This window comes from Perissodus microlepis, chromosome 7 (genome assembly GCF_051167445.1).
Source record: "Perissodus microlepis isolate ML-2025 ecotype Zambia chromosome 7, ASM5116744v1, whole genome shotgun sequence".
In the NCBI taxonomy this organism is placed as follows: Eukaryota; Metazoa; Chordata; class Actinopteri; order Cichliformes; family Cichlidae; genus Perissodus; species Perissodus microlepis.
In genome coordinates this window covers 4,695,695-4,711,528 of record NC_140467.1, presented here as the reverse complement: position 1 = coordinate 4,711,528, position 15,834 = coordinate 4,695,695, and the positions used below count along the sequence as shown (strand labels likewise).

At 39.1% G+C, this 15,834-nt stretch overlaps 1 protein-coding gene across 1 annotated transcript in view; it reads right to left on the bottom strand.

Annotated features, from left to right (window-relative positions):
- The window catches only part of osbpl5 (oxysterol binding protein-like 5), a 58,917-nt gene extending 43,452 nt beyond the window's left edge, over positions 1 to 15,465 (bottom strand). The window contains exons 1-2 of the mRNA XM_084932947.1: positions 15,249 to 15,465; positions 5,363 to 5,424 (exon numbers count right to left, since the gene is read on the bottom strand). The gene's annotated coding sequence lies outside the window, so the exon portion shown is untranslated. The remainder of the gene's footprint in view (positions 1 to 5,362; positions 5,425 to 15,248) is intronic.
- Between the last annotated feature and the right edge of the window lie 369 nt (positions 15,466 to 15,834).

Genomic DNA, 15,834 nt, shown 5'->3' with positions numbered 1-15,834 from the left:
GAGGAACAGTAAAAGAGAACAACAAGCAGAGTTCAAAACAACTTTTACAAGCTGCAAAACTTGTTTTCTGGGACAAAAAAAATGCTGCTTGCAGTTCACTCTGTACTGGACTGCTGGGTGATCTCATATGCATACTGAATGGACAGTGCCACAGCTTGTGGTTTGTAAAGCATTTAATGAGAAGTAATTGGGTCAACCTGCTACAAGTTCCTCCCTTTGTCCAAACAGTCACTTGATAGTCCTGTCACATGAGGAATTAAATTAACATAGTGTAATGAGGGCAGACTACACTTCTGTTCATCCTGCCCAGTATTTAATTGAATTATACTGAGAGACCAAAAAAAGGAAGAAGAAGAAGAAGAAAAAAAAACAGTCCTGTACAGACGCCATAAATAAAAATGCAATTTACTGTACGAGACCTCATTTAACCAGTTTGTCACGGATATAAATCCCACATATGACACAAAGGACAGTAAAAAGCAAGACTATGCACATAACTGGAGAAGAACTGCATCATGTTATAGTCAGGAGGTTTGTCCTTTGAAACACTTCAGGGGAAATCAACAGATGAACACTTCTCACAGATCGTCCATCCACTTTGTTTTCTCGTCTCTCGTCTGTCACATGCCCTCTTTCTGTCTCCCCATCAATCCCACAATAACGAACACTTATGATGCTGGCAGGAGCTCTCAGCTATTCACTGACACAAACAGCCGGAGTACTAATCATATCCTCAAGTCTTTGCTGTAGATACATAGGACTAATGTTTTATAGTAACACTTCAAACTCTTTACTTTGATAGTTTTACACATACCTTAATTATGTTTAGCCTTGTAAACAGTTTCTGTTTTATTTGCCAATGCGCAAGAACCTCAGCCACTTAGATTTATAATGGCACTGTAACTGAACTGTGTGCACATAGTGGTGCATCATTTCTGCTCATATTATGCTGTTTCATACCGAGTAGGCAGTTCTTATAGGGCTCCGTGTGTCACCAATACTCTGGCCTCTCTTCAAATCACGAGAAGCACAATAAATATACATCACATTTACTGAGTATTGTTCTCATTAACTTAGGTCTTATTTTGTTTATTAAACAAGACTGTCGGGTGCTATTTTCTCTGAATGGTGTTCTACAATAGTCAATGCAGATGCCATTATCAGCTCTCCTTAAATTTATTCTATCTGACAACCAATTTGGATTTTATTTGTTCTTTAATTACTGCAAGGTCAGCTCCTGATTGTATAACTATTCTTTGATGAAATGACTCCAGGCAAACATTGTGTAACACTGAAGCCTACTCTAAGTTAAATTAAGTTTTATTGATCCCTGCAGAGAAATTCATTTGATGCATTTAACCCGTCCTAAGAACTAGGATAAGTTTGGTGCCAGGGGACCAACTCTACTTCTCTAGCAAGGTTTTGTTGAAGAGCACTTTGAAAAAATTTATTTCGCTGATAAAAGGAAAGTCACGCAGGAGACAGAAAAAACAAAACAAACAAGAAAAAAACCCACATGCAAACTACATGTAGAAAGGATCGGCAATGGATGGTGATCAATCTCAGGACCTTCATGTTTTGAAAGGTCAGTGCTAACCACTAAGCCTGTGAACGCTAATGTAGAACATTAAATCAACCATGTTATGCTAAATCCAGTAATTTGTCGCTCAAAGCAGCTTGTTTTTAAGCATTAAGAAAGCCTAAATATTGATTTCATCCCACTGTTAACAATTTCCATATTTTTTAAAAAAGAAAAACATTAATTGTTATGGTCTTTTGTTATTTGGTTGGAAATTTAGACGATTAGATTTTTGTGTGAAAAATCTAACAGGTTAAATGTGCAGCATTTGGCATTTCAGTACTTTCCTACAACACATCTTCATCATTCAAGCATAATTAACTTTAGATTTGAACTGACAGAGATATTGGATACAGAATATTACAACAGTCTGCCTTCTCCCCACTTGAGTAAACAAAAATGTGATCACCGCCCTGCGTTTAAACTGGTGTGTGTAGAATGACTGAGACAAACAAAGCTGAGGTGGCAGAGTGGAAATGTTGAGAAAATTGCATTCATGTTCCACTTCTATGCCATAAAGAGCTCTTGTGTTTCTCTCCTTGTACACTTTACATCTTTACCCAGTGTGTATTGTGATGCAATCTGGTGTTAAAATGATAATCATATAGTTTTTGGATAATTTAGTATCCACAAAAATAGTTGTCAGAAGTAGGAAATCTTAATTCTACTAAATTATGGTGTAAAAGTGGCTGCATGTGAGTTAATCCAGAACAGTTAATAGATTTCAAATCCAAATTGCAACTGGACTCAATACATGCAATTAAACTGCAAAAGAGCCAAGTATTTATTTTTTTAGTTTAATTAAGTAACTTGGCCCAATCACATCTAATACCGTAATTGTCGGGCTATAAGCCGCTACTTTTTGCACAAGCTTTGAACCCTGCGGCTTTTAGTCAGGTGCGGCTTTTCTATGGATTGTCCATGATTTTTGTGATATCGTAAGAGGATTTGTTTTTATTTGTTCCGCTGTTGTACGGCACTACGTTGCCTGGCGGAAGGATCGGGGTTCAAGAGTGGTATGTTGGTCACATGTCCGTCCGCCAGGCAACGTAGTGCCGTATGAAGTAGCGCGAAAAACAAACTTCAAAGTAGCGCTACGCGTTCAGCGGGAGGCGTGGATGATGAGCGGCGATAAACTTGCGAAAAGCAAGTTATGCCCAACTCCACCAGTGGATTCTGACAGCGTGGAAAAGTGTGAAAACATCCACGATCACCAACGGATTTTGAAGGGCTGGACTGCTGCATGATGGAGAGGAGGACACCGCCACGGCCCTTCTGAGGGTGTTCGACTCTGACACTGACAACGAGGATTTGTTTGGTTTTGAAAGTGACAACGAAGGAGAGAAGCGGAGAGTGGATGACGAAGCCATCCTGAGCCTGTTCGTATCCGACACTGGAGAAGAGGACTTTGGTGGTTTTAGTGCGCAGGAAGAAGAGAAAGATGGTGGTGAATGACTGACTTTTCTTCTTGTTAAAGCCGTGTTGCTGCACCTGAGCCTAAAAGGTAGTCCGAATCTATTTTTCTGGTGTGCTGTAGGTTATTGTTATGTACTACATTTGTTACTCATTTATGAAGCACAGTACATGTTTCGTACTTGTAATTACCACTACTTGTACATATACCTAAAAAGTTATGCAAATATGTACCCATAACTTGTTTTTCAAAATATTAATAAAAGTGATGTGTCTCCAAACAGCCATCTCTTTCCTGACAATTCCCTTTGTGCATATTCTCTTACATATGATAAGTCAACATTGAAACACCTGCGGCTTTTAGTCAGGTGCGGCTAATGTATGTACAAAACAGGATTTTCCCCTGATTTTAGCTTGTGCGGCTAATATTCAGGTGCGCTTTGTAGTCCGGGAAATACGGTAATTTCATGTTTGATTACTCTGTATTCTATGCAAGTCACAAAGACAAAAATAGTTGGTACAATTCTAACCAGTCAGTATTTGGTATGATTATCTTTATTCTTCAACACAGTCTGAACTCTTTTAGGCAAACTTCCTTGCAGTTTCATGAAGGATAAGAAGAAGAATCGCTGCTTTTTGTTCCATTCTCTTAAGAAGTCAACACCACACTGTAGGGAATGTGAGAGTGAATGAATAGTGGTATTGTAAAGCGCTTTGGGTGCCTTGAAAAGCGCTATATAAAAATCCAATCCATTATTATCATAATGTCTGTGATAACATGGATACATTTTTACATGATATAAAAGTCCCATTTCACAATATCCATGATATAGCAACACAATTTGATTATTTCCCTAGCATGCCCAACAACACAAGCCCAGGAATGTCTGACAGCTAAATCCAGGTGTTGCTAAGTTTTTGGCTAATAGCTCTTTGGCAATCACCTCACTGTTGCAAAACACTCTTTTGTGCTTGTCAAATTGTGCCATCTTTGGCATTTTTTCACTGAATCAGCTAAAGAAATGGGAACAAATGGGACCACTTTAAAAATTAGAATAAAGTCTGGCTCCTTGAAAGCAAAATATAAAGATTGGCTCACATATTATTGTATTACAATGAATACTGAACTAAAGCGTGACTTGAAAAATGCATATATTTCGCAAATCAAATCATAATTGTGTTATCTGTGAGAGAAATAGTTAAATATTTTCCCGCTGACTGTTCAGCCATGGAGTAAGCTGCTAGGTACCGGATTTGTCTGGTTAATGTGTAATTTGCTGTTAAAGCACACATGCTCCAAGCACATGCCAACGTAAACAACTAGCATGGCTGAATCTCTGAGCTTTTCCGTACTGAACCGAGTTGGCCTCTTTTTATAACTACCACCCTAGGGCTACACAGACACACAAAGCAGTACCTCTAACCTACATAATGACAACACAATTTCAGCACACTAAAAGTAAAGTAAGATTACTGTGTTATTATTATTATTATTCCCACAACATCAAAGTGACATTTTTCACAGTAACAAGGCTACATTTGCTAAGTAAATAAAAATCCATGGTCACCATTTCTAGACAGATGTGCAAAAGAGCTAAGTGAAATCTGTAATTTGTACAGCAAACGTGTACAAAGATATTTTTATCCTTCCAGGAGAGACAAAAATACACAGTGTAATACAGAAGACTGAAAAAAGCCAGTAACTAGTAATTACATCCTGCCTCTGTATAAGAGACCACCATGTTCCCCAGGCAAACTGCCTGTTTTAGGGCTTTGCCCGTCTCTCAGAAGTATCCATCTGTGGCCAGGTGTCCTTGTGAAACCTCACTTATTCCCCTCTGAACCAAGCGAATCAGACACACCCTGTAACCTGCTGATCTCACTTCTAACGGTTTCTCTTCTTCTAAAGTCACATGGTGTACAAACTCTAGCGCACACAAACACAGAACAAACACAGACTTTACTGCTCTAGCCAACACTTTGATCAAATAGCTGTAGACAGAGAATATTCTACTTAAATGTAATAAAAACTGGCTGAAACAGAGAGTCTGCTTCACACCTTAAGAGATGTGCCCTACTTCTGCTCAGAAAGTGAGTTATCCCTCCTGGCAACGCTGGGTAAAAATGTGCTCGCATTGGTGTCAGATATTGAAAGCAGGGTGATGGACTGAGAAAATCAGTTCACAAATTTAAGTACATTTAAGTACAATTAAAGTACTCAAGCACATGCAAGCTTGGACTGTAACATGCTAACAGCACATACAAACCATTTGACTAACTGAAGCTAAAACAGATGGCTATCCAATTTAGCTAAGTGTATTCATTACTAAGAAATTAAAGAGTGGGCCAGCAGCTGAAAGCTCAACTTACCTTTCACCTGAGCCCCAGGAGACACTGCATCCAGAAGCTTTTGTTGAATCAGCCTGTCTCACCTGCAGAGATGCAAAAGTTAGAATAAGGTTTCACTTTAACTCACACAGTACAAACGCTCAAACCTGCCTCACCCCCAACGTCTCTCCCGCTAATGCTCCTCCTGGTCACACCACTGTGTTAGAGCCCCACCCCACTCTTTCCCAGTCCTTATTTCAATAAGTCAGAACAAGCCTGCACCTTTAGCTAAAGTTGACTTGTAATACAATTATGAATCAAATTTCCCCCTCAAAAAAGATCAATGAAAAGAAAAGATTCAATGCTGATACTGTCAATCCCATTTTGTTGGAAAGGAGATTGTGTTTACCAAAACATAAGGAAGTAATACTCAAATGTAGACAGTCACACTATCATATTTATGGAGAACTACTTCTGTTACACTAGATAAACACACACCTCAGTAGGATGTGAATCCAGGAAGGCAAGATAGCAGGAATATGACTGCAGACAGTTCAATGTCCACATAAGTGAACTTAATTTGATATTACACATTTACATTCACTCTCATTATTTACAGCTAAAAATTGTGTTTTCACCTCCCATTCTTACATTTGTTTTCCCTTGAAATCCCTTTTAATCACTTTTCTTGAAAAACCTGTCTATTCACACACAACTGGGACATGTGATAAGCCACAAATCTACAAACGAAAACACACACAAGAATCAGTTTGCAAAGCAGCACTGCACTACATATACCCCTAATACATGCAATAAAAAACTGAGAAAATGCATGTATCTGTGCAGATTACATCAATGTTAATAGACCTAATGGTAGTGCAACAAGTGAAAAAACAGGGTGGTCAGGAGTGGTGGAATCTGCGCCTTTAAAATCCTGCTGCTTAGCAAACGAGGAAGCCATAACACTTGAGTACATCTAACCTAAATAAGAAGTGAACTGAAAGAGAATCGCTGAGCTAACAGCACTTGAGGGACAAAGACAAAGAGGGGGGCAGTGCAGGAGAGGTTAGGTCAAACACACACAGCCAATACAAAAAAAGCTAAAAGAAAAATACACAAGGAATGAATAATTTAGCTTGCCCCCTTTTTTTTTGCTTAAAAGACAAGAATCATGAAATGCACAACATGTACAAACAATGCAAACCACAAGTGAAGTAAGACACCGTGACCCAGAATGTGTCATGGTTTCAATGGAAGAGTATTTGTTCTCAGGACCAATTCACAGTGCAATAAAGTTAACTGCATAACACATAAAAACTACACTATTACAACTTGGGATTGCACTTAACTCATGACCAAAGGCCAAGAGAAAAGTGTAAAGAACGGACAGTTTATATGCAACACTCTTACTAAAGAGACTCACAGTGTACAATGTACTTCTTTGTTTGGCGCATATCACATTCATACATAGTGGGCCAAATATAAGTCAGAAAGAGAGCAATCACTATCCCTACAATTACAAACAAACAGTGCTGAATAGAATCTAACCAGCAAATTGTATGCTAGTCTTCACAGAAGCAGCTAATTAACATTTATTTTAAGGCATTGTGGGTATGCCAGCATTCATAGCAGAAAGTCAGGCTGGGCTCGTAAGCAATGATAGGAAGGTAACATGTGTAAGAAAGAGATTACAGATGAAAAAAATGAAATTAGTGATGGATTTGAACTAAATCAAATGATTGCTGTCTTGCTTTAAACATTTTAAACTAAATATTTGAAACTACATTAAAACACCACAGCAACATTCATGCATTTGTCTATGAAGGTCCTCAGTCATCCAGGTCATTGTAATCAAAGGAGCTTGGAAAAGACCTTGACTTGACATTAGAACTGAAGAAGCTTCTCAGATAAGAGGTGAAACGTCTTCAAGCAACTTAAAGAAGTCCAGACGCTTTTCTTTCCAAGCTCCTTAGATTCATGCATTTGGTTTTTACAGCACTTCCCTCAGGAAACAACTTTTACACAGTACAGTGATATTAAGCCTCTGTTGTGATTTTAGAAGGGAATACTTTAAATGTCCCTACCGAAAACTGAAAAGATTTCCAATGACATAGCTGTCTGCTTTGGCAGCTATGTCAAACTGCCAAACTCAAGTTGCTTAGCAACTTGAATTGAGTTGATTGGTTGATGAGGGGCAAAGATCACTGCAGTGCAAAAAGATGCAAAGCAACAAAATTATTCTGATTCCAGATCCTTTACATTGCACATTAAAAATGTTTGATTCATTGCATTTATCTTGTAATTTCATAGCATAATTCTGTTGCATGTAACCAGTTCTCCAGATCAGCCAGACTTGCTTCAAATCAATATAAAAATAGGAACAGTGTGAATAATAACTAGACTAGAAATAGGTTTTCCAACTTGATATAGTACTGGCTGTAACATTATAGCCAACCCATGAAACATTAACAATGTCTGCCATTCCAACTGAAAATATTTTATTCATCTTTCCCCAATAAACCAAAGTTCTGGACTTACTGTAACAGCTGTGCTTTAAAACCCTTCACTTCCTCTAGGAGTCTAAAAATCCACCTTTTTATCCTGTCAAATTGAACTGTCTATCCTGTAACAATCTTGAACAGTTCTTCTGACTTGAGGTCATCATTTTTCTAAAGATTAAATGGATACAAATAGTCCTCACTTGTACTTGTGTTGGTGCTTTTATCACGTCAGACAGCCTTTGTAAGGAAAGCCTCTTATCAGCAGCCTCCTTCAACACCCCTCATCTCTGACCATGCAAACCCACTTAGGTAAACATAAGCCCACAAAGGATTTTGCTGTGACCGTAGCTAGACATCAACAGTCAGATATAAAGTTAGCTTCTGTCTTTTAAGTGAAATGTCAATTTGACAAAGACTTGATCCATATGAGCATTGGGTAATAGAGGCAGGTATTTAAAAATGTTCTTTGGTATACGGGAACTGTCTGTCCAGTGAAGACAGATAGCACAGATAAACAGAACATAACCTTCTATCAACACATAAAAATCAGTCTGCTGAGACACAGAGACACAAAGTGAGGACTCACTGTCTGTTATGGTCACAATTTAAACTCAATGCAAAATTTGGCTCTGGGTCTAAGGCCACTTAACATTAAGTGTATTCATGTCCCTTTAAGACCAATGTACTAATCGCATGCCCTCCTACTTTGAGGTCTATTGTTTGAGCAGTCTGGTATAAATCAGGGGCATCACAAACTGGAAAAATCACAGTTCAATCCAGCAAAATGGGACCAACAGTGAAGATCAAACTGTCGTTGAATATTGAGCCAAATACGAATATTAGTTGATAGTGATGTTGGGGAGATATGTTAGTATATCTATAAGAATAATGTTTAGTTAAAAACTAAGCAGTCTGTGGGATACTCCCCTTTTGAGTGACTAATCAGTCCATCTTATTTTCTCTGCTCACTAACCGCTAATTTCACAAATAATTGCTTCTTTTTACTACTATAGTAGATGGTCTAGTTTTAAACTCTCGTTCCAACAGTGAAATTCACACTGTTAATAAATGCAAAATTTGTCCCACCAGTAAGTACTGCTCTGACAAAGCCCAATTATTAAATCTTAAATTGTGCTGTGAATGGCAATTCATCCTCACAAGTGAATTGCAGCTGTGGGAGGCCTGGTTTTTAAATGAGAGGCTGTATTCACCACTTTGAGGAAAAGGCTTTAAACACAATAGCAAAGCAGCCTGTTGTACTTTGAGGGCGCCAAATGAGGGATTCCAACACCTTTTATACAGCAGATCGACAGTTATGGTCAAAAGTTTTCATACACTCATCAAGGGCATGAATGTCGTGGTAATTTTTTACTTTTAATGACTTCTGTGAACTGTTCTTTTCCAAGGTGGAATGATTATACACTAGGGGCACACGCATAACCATATTTTAGATTTTATCTAATCCACAAAGGGTTAAAAGGTTACATGCACCCCAACTAACAGGAACCTCTGCCAACTAGTCATGGGATATAGGGCTGTGCGATATGACCAAAATCTCATAGCCCGATATAAGACATTTATCGCCCCGGCAACGATATATATCACAAAAATTTTACATTTTCAAGAAATTCTGTGAATCTCGGGCAGCTCAACTTGCGTGAAGTGTTTTCAGCTCAGCGTCGTGTACCTGGAGTGGAGTGTTTTGACAGATGCATGAAACTATACATGTTTAGACATAAGTTGAAACTGCCGTAATTTTCTTTGTGAGTATTTATTACACAGCATGCTGCAGGGAAAAGCCTGTTTTAAGGTTTAGGTTTTTTAGCTTCTGACAGCTCTTTTTAGCTTCTCATCCGTAAACACTGTGCATACTATTTCACGAGATTCAGTTTATTTTGAAAAACCTCAACAGAATCTTCAGCTTTATTGTGAAAAGTTTATGTGGAAAATGAACAAGCGGACGGCGGAGCCACGCGATGGTTTTACCGTCGTTGTTGCTAACGACAACACATAAAAACAGTCGCTTGTCCGTCCGTAGTGTGGCTATATTAAATATAAAACAAAGAGAGAACTTTAAGAAATTAATTCTACAGTGACCATCAAAACGATGAAAAAATATTGCCGTAAACAGTTTATTTTGCGACACCACAAAACAAACGATAGCGATATTTTATAGAATGTGTGATCTCAAATTCTTGGAAAAGATCACCCCTTATATTTGAAAGTCTGTAGAATAGTAGAATAATAGTAGGAAAGGAACTTGTAGCATCCCTAGTTAATGCAAAAATTTGTAGACCAAAGAAAAATATCAACATTTCAGCTGGACATGGTGGATGTGTCACTGTGAAAACGTAAGTATGATTGGAAGACAACATTAATCAATCATTAAATAAAGCCTAAATGTCAAACGTTGCATCAGCAAAAGCTGCTCAATACTTTAGCACAAAAAGCAACTTAACCTGGAATAAAAGAAAAATATTCCCGTACACATAACACGAGTTAGATGGGAGCGTTTATCAATTTAATCTCTGTGCCTTCAACAAAAAGATGAGAGCAAGATTTGTTTACATGAGGACAGAAAAGCGGAAGCAGAGAGGAATGCTAGAAGCAGAGTCACATAAACACTGCAGGGCGTAAGGCAGCACAGATAAAAGCTGCAGCAGTGATTCAACAACCTCCTATGAACAGCATAGATTTTTTTTTCCCTGCGTGACACTCAATCACTGTTGGAAACCACTGTAATGGCATAAATCATACTATTCATGATCAATAGCTTTTAAAGCAATCTCTCCTAAAAGTGGGGTGAATGTTAAAATGACATTCACCCCAGTGTAGTGTAGTGTCACTTTAAGACTGAAGTCAGATGATGGTCCCGTGTCATGGAAATCACCCATCGTCTGGGACCCAAAGTTACTTTGAAAGGTGAAGGCAATGCTTGTTTTGTTGGAGTGACTTGGCATGTTCATCTACAGATGGATGTCACAAGTTTCCATTTAGTGTAACAGAGCCACTTTCCCCTGTTAACTACTTCATTAGGAAAACAGACGACATAGTAACAGACAGAATGCTAACACTACTGATCCCTAAGGCAAAGCTGTAGAATTACATTAACAGCTATTAATGGATTTGTCTGGCACCAATAAACGCATGTCATGAAAACATCAGGCAAAAATTCAACACCAATATCATCCTGCCAGCACAGAGGATTGTGATAACCCTATAAAGTGGAATTTGGCAAACTGATGACGTAACCAAGCCTCTCAGCAACACCTCATTTGTAAAAAGAAAAAAAAAATGCTGTGTTAAAAGTATGTCCGAAATCTACAACGGCCCTGCAGTAAACTCAACACAGATGCTTCAGCTTATCCCAGAAAACTACAGATTATCAGCGTCTGACATGGGCAGCGCACAGTGCCAATCATTTTCAATGACGGAACAAAATCTCCTTACGAGCCCTGCCACTCAGAAACAGCCGTAAAACAAATGGAGACTTTTAAAAGGATATTGCATCATAGTTAATGTAGCTCATTCACAAAATCAAACAAAAACATTATGAGCGGAAAGTCTGAATAGCAGTAGCTTAATCCATATGGCTGCTTATTATTTAATAACAAAACAGTGAATGTATTCCATGTCAACAAAACACAACAGCATCTATAATGGACACTTATTTTAAATAAATCAAGTTTTACACCCACAATATCCACACAGTACACTGGGCCCTAACCAAAGCTGTCAGCATTTACACAACCACCAACTCCATGTAGTAACCTATAGAGAGGTGGATATTGATTGCAGAGGCACTAGCTACTGCGAGAATACTCGTTGGCAGTCTGTAGAAAGCTGAGTGGTGGATGTATGGTGTCAAACCTGCTCTAAATACAGACACCTGCTGGTCAGTTTCCTTGGAACAACATAAGAAGTCACTTTCTAAGGGTCAGGAGGTCAGTCTCAAATGCTTTATTTCTTTGTGTGTGTGTGTGTGTGTGTGTGTGTGTGTGTGTGTGTGTGTGTGTGTGTGTGTGTGTGTGTGTTGGATAAATCAAGCAGGAGACACGGAGAGAGTGCAGAGTTTTAAAATCCTGGCTGTCGGTTGTTAAATCATATAGCAAAATAATTGGAATGCACTGTTTGATACACAATTCATCAAAAAAGAGAAGAATCTAGTTTTCAGTTCCACATTTAAACGTCATGATCGTGGTTTCACAAGCCTTTGCCTCACTCTGCAGGGTTGATTTCAGATCAACACAAAATGCCATTGTTTCCAGACCTGTAGGGTGTTTTACTCAGTGTTAATATTAGAGGAAATAAAACCATAACTGCAGACATTTACAAATTACAAATTTATAACAGAAGTCCCACTGACTTTTGCATAATAATATCTGAGCAAACAATGTGTGCATCTGGATAAAAGCGTTACCCATGAGGGAATAAGAAGACATTAAACATTTCTGTGTTTTTCTGTGCTCACATAAATACTTTTTCTTCTGGGAAAAAGTGATATTCTGTGACAAAAATGGCCTGTTTTAAAACATAAATGTCAGCTAGCATCTGTAAAGTAACTTATGATGAAAAATTCTGCAGGGGAAGAGAATCTTGGAACAATATGGGTTACTAAAAGTGCGTTCGCTCTCTAGGGGCAGAGAAAAAAATTCAGTATGGAGCAGTATTAGCCTAGATTCCCCCAGTAGATGTCGGGGAAAGCATTTAAATCTCAGAGGAACTGGAAACAGCACTGAGCCACTTATCAGCCCTGGAATAGGACAATTCCACTTTGAAGACCAGCCAGATTCAAAGTAGCATTTTAAAGGGAAGAGTATGTTTTGGAAAATTGCCATTCAGATACACAGAGACAATCAGGATCAGACAAAATATCTCATTTCCAAATAAAAACAAATAAAGCAACGATTAGCATTTAGACTGGAAGACGGAGAGGACCTAGCACCCGTCATCAACGCCTAGCTGGCTTCTCCTGTGGAGACTGATCTACAGGATGCAGTGAGATGTGGTATTTTCTGCATATCCTTCACAGTACAGCATGGAAGTTGGGACATCTGTTGCTGTGTCTTCCTGCTAGAAAAAGCACTGATAAAAAGCAGGACTATCCACCCACAGAAAATGACTCAAACGGCTCTTTACTCTTTCCTTCTTTCACTGCCACTCTCTCCCCCATTTGTGTTTCACAACAGAGCAAAGCCACAGTTCTAGTTGATAGGCTTAGGGCCCAACACCATTAAATATCACCACCTGATTAGAGGAAGGTAGACTGTCACATGACGTGTCAAGGCTTTGGGTGTCAACAGATCAGCACAGAAAAGCAAATGTGATTTTTGTTTTTCTAAAGTGGAAAAATTTGTATTAAGCGTCAATCTGATGAGCGGTGTTAGACTCTATTTAAATCAGATATGCAACAAGACGTGGTCTCTGTTAGTAATGATTTCATGACCTAATTCCACTGCCCACGTAATACTAATGACCTTCTCATGCTTGCCATGTTCCTATCTCAGCTATTTCCACCACTCATAGTAGGACATTCTGCAGTAATTCAATATCAGATCAATTTTTTGTCTGATGGTGAATGACGACAGTGCACGTTAGACGTTTATCATTCTATATAACCCTCTTTAAAAGACTGAGTCCAGTGAATGTGCAGACCCAGAAAGGCTGAAGCAACAAAGCAAATAAAGAAGTAGAGAGTGTGAACAAGTGACACACTTTAAAACTGCCTCTTCGTCAAGCTCTGCAGCAGTTTCCCACATATTATCTATTTTCACTTCAACCAAGGGTGAAACATTCCACTAAACCCTTTAACTATTAACCAAAGTGCACTCCAGTGTTATTCTCATCACAAGCAAAGCCAGACTCGACATAATACCACACAATTAAAGATGGATGAGACAAAGTGGCAGTGAAAAGCCTCCACAGTTAGTCATCATCTCATCGAGATCAAATGCCACGAGTATCGTTTGACCCGCACTTATTTTTTTAAAAAGCTTGAAGAAACTCATGATCTTCTGTTTCTTAAGCTGCACTTTTTTCACAAACCCCTAACATGTGCACAAATGCCGATGTGGATCTTTTTAATTACTTTTTATTGTTATTGTTGTGGGAGGAACTCCTTTCAGACACTTCAGACAATTTAATGAGAACTACATGACGGAGCTGGCAACGTTCTCAGCGTGGTCTTGTAAACAAACAAGCTATGTAATGAAGTCTGTGTTTCTGAGTGACCCCAAAAACACTCTGTTTTGGCATTTCTGCGCTGCAGCATCCGACTTGTCAATGAATGTAGACTGGCACCAATGAAGGAAGCGCTCATGCATATACTGATAATCACCTGTTTATAGATTTCTGAAAACAAGATGGCATTTTCTAATGTAAGTGGCCAGTATTTATCTGTTGCGTTTTATCAGCTTTGCTTGGGATTACTTTTTAAATTTGCAGAAAGTAGGGCACCTAAACATTTGTTATTATCACCCCCAAATTTGGCAATCACAGCATTTAATTTCTTGTCAAATTAATATGGTCCTATTAGGAGGCGTGTGTCGTTAGATTAAAAAAAATATTTAAGGTGAGTTTCAAAGCGTTCTTTGCAGAAAACCCTACCTGGCTTTTACAATGTGTTCCTGGTGAACCCATGAAAAAGGTTACACGTTTGGTATCACACTTGCAACAGTGCAGCCGGCCAACACTGGCGAGGTCTTGGACTGTCCTGCACATATTTGACATTTAAATGTCTGCCAGCCTCGTCGCTCTGCTTTGAATTATCTGCACTCTGCAGTAAAGTCAAAGCAAAACGTCGCATCCCACGTGGCACATAGATGATACAGAGACTTTACAGACTGCTTGATTAATGACTACAGTTAATACTCCTATGATCCTCTGCCACATGTGCTTAACAGCACAATAATATGCATTTTTCATTTATTTACAGTTTGTAACAAAAGCAAGTGAACGCAACACTGTAACTGATTTAACATAAAAGCAGCACATACAGGTACGTGCACTCGCTTGTTGCAGCCATCCTGGGCATCGGCGGGGATCGTGGTTGCTATGCAAACGAGTGACAGCAAAGCTGCAGCCGCATGGGGCACGGGCTGCTCCGCTAACGTGGCGATGAGGGGTTTACTTGAGGCAACAAGCTAGTAAGGTTAGCTGCTACCCAACGAGACGGCAAACCAAACACTCAGAATGACGTTACTATAACCACTGAACGAATTCCTTCATATGCTGCGACGATGAGAAGACTAAAATTACAGCGTGGATGCCACGAAACGCGCAATTTTTTCCATCATTTTGTTATTCAGCGCTATCAGAGCTAACTAGCAGTTAGCTCATAAAACATGGGTTAGTTGTATAGATACAAGTAACGTTGACTAAAAATAGCAAGTTGTGCTTAGCGGTGTGCTGTAGTAACAGAAACTCACTCTTTGTCGATCAGGGAAACGATCATGCACTTGCTCCTAAGCTTCTTTTCCAGTCCAGCGTCATAGCACGGGGCTGTATGGAGACAGCTGGGTGGTTTAGGGGGGCAGTAGGTGGGCTGTGACGGACGGTTGGAGTCGGTTGGAGAACAAGTTGCTCGGTTCCTCTCAACATGGAGAGTGCGGAGTGGACTGGATCCTTCTGCGGATCATCTGCTGCCCGTCACACACAGGGAGCTATGGCGCCACCTGTGGCCGTAGCAGCGTACAACACCAGCTGCATGTGACCTACAAGATAAACACCGGCACACATTTCCGCTTCAGATTCAGTTTCACGTCTGCTTACATTTACTATTGTCGAAAACGCTTGTACACAAACTGGGACCAGTCAAAACGGACAAACAAAACTTCATAAGTGGGAATTTCCTACTGACATATACATTATGTATTATGCAATGTGAGTTTTTAATGAAGTGTATTACATAATGTAAACATACTCCATGTAGAAAATAAAAATGTACAATCATAAAATAAGTTTACATGCAATATCAGATAATCTTTAGGCAGCACACTGTTCCCTGCCAGTGTA